We start from the raw sequence: 2,174 nt of genomic DNA, 5'->3' as shown, positions 1-2,174 counted from the left end.
AAAAAAAAAAAAAAAAAAAAAAAAAAAAAAAAAAAAAAAAAAAAAAAAAAAAAAAAAAAAAAAAAAAAAAAAAAAAAAAAAAAAAAAAAGAAATTCTGAAAGAGGTCTTTGAAAAACAGAATTTAATGGTGTCAGAAATAAAAAGGTTAAAAGAAGGATTGGATGATAAAAATATAAAGTTGGAGAAATCTCCCAGAAAGCAAAGAAAACTCCCAAGAGATTTAAAAAGAAAGAAAATATGTTTAAATGGGCATGTGACTAGTAAGAGTTCAGAAAGAAAAAACAGAGAAACAGGAAGGAGAATAGTTTCAAAGAATAGACAAAAAAATTCCTATAACTGAAGGATAGGAGTCTTCAAAATGAAAAGGCCTACTGAGTGCCTATCACAATGAATGTGAGAAGATACATACACATACACACAAACACAGACTTTGAGCAACATTATCATGGAATTTCAAAAAACAAGGATAAAGAGAACTAAAAGCTTCTAGAGACAAAAACTTAACATTTTTTTCTAGTAAGAAAAAAAATCATACAAAATATATTAAGAATTAGAATGATATCAGACATTTTAACAGCGACACTGGCAACTAGAAGACAATGTAAAAATAACCCTCATAATTCTGAGGAAATGCTATTTTATTACAGAATTTGCTTTCCAGTGACATTCTCAATCAAGTATGGAGGTAGAAATAAAGATTTTTACACATAATAAAGATCTAAAATATGAATTACCGCCCACTTGCATCCTTTTTTCAGGAACTGACCGGAGGATGTGCTCCACAGAAACAAGGAGGAAAAGAAACAAAATGTGACATGAGAAATGTACATGTAGTATACTATAGGATGAGGTTGTGAAATATGTATCTAGATATCTACATCCATATATCATAACACTGAATAGTGTATTAACAAAAAAAATGATATAACTGTCATCAGAAGAAGGGGTAAAAGAAGTGTGAATGGAGTGGTAAAAACAGAACTAAATCCTAAGCTCCCCTAAGAGGAAGTCTAAAATAATGTCTACAACTAAAAACAAAGAAATAACCATATTAGTATATTATTCAAAAATGTAGAGGAAATTCTAAAAACAAGGGGACAAAAAGTTAAAATTGTTGCATGTTAAGATAGGAATCAGAGTTGAGAGGAGTGGCCAAGGTCACTGCTAATTTTTATTAAAAGTCTGCAGAAAAATGTACTATTTATTATCAATTTTAAAAAATAGTAAGAGGATAGGAAAAAGACCTTCCTTAACCTCATGAATGGTTTTTACTAAACATATTATAAACATTTAGATATATTCTTATTAAAGTTAAGGAAACTATCTTTACTGTCTCTCTTTCCTTAACATTGTACTGGAGTTTTCAGTCAATCTCACAAAATAAGAAAAACAAATAAATGTTATAGAGACTGGTAAAGAAGTTATATTCCTTTATTATTTTTAGACAGCAGTATTGTCTGTGTAGAAATTCAATGGAAACTCTAATTAAATAATTAGAATAATTAAGACAGTTGAGATTTTTGGATAAAATATTAGCATACTGAGAATGTATCTGTTGTAGGGCCTCAGCATTTGTTATTTCCTCTTCTAGGAAGGATTTTCCCCAAAGACACTGAATAACTTTTTTCCTCACCATATTCATGTTTCTGCTTAGAGATGCCTTTCCTGAATTTTAGTCCCCAAGTCATGTTCTTTCCTCTTACACTATCTTTTTTTTATACCATTTATGAATACTCACTAATAAGAAACATCTTACTCCATTGGACTGGAAGTTCCTAGAGAGCAAAACCAACTGTCTTGCTTACTACTATATCCTCAACAACTACTATAGTGCTTGGCACAGAATTGAGCCAAATTAATACTTGCCATTAATGGCAAGGATTAATGATGAGCATGTAGCAGGGGAGGCAGCATTAACTACTTAGAAAATATAATAGAACAAAAAAAAATAACATTGATTATAAAGAATAAATACTGTAAACCAATAATATATTTCATAAAAGGTGTTCAAAGTCTTTACAGAGAAATTTTTTAAAAATCTTTTTGAAAGACTGAATTGAATTTCCCATTAAATGAAGGGATGTGGTGTTTTTATCTGTATATACAGAAAGATTCAGTTTTATGAGGATAAATGATCTCAACATCAATATATAAATTCCATACAATTCCAATG

Source organism: Cebus imitator, unplaced genomic scaffold, assembly GCF_001604975.1.
Source record: "Cebus imitator isolate Cc_AM_T3 unplaced genomic scaffold, Cebus_imitator-1.0 Scaffold56, whole genome shotgun sequence".
Classification (NCBI taxonomy): Eukaryota; Metazoa; Chordata; class Mammalia; order Primates; family Cebidae; genus Cebus; species Cebus imitator.
This window is presented reverse-complemented; position numbering follows the sequence as displayed.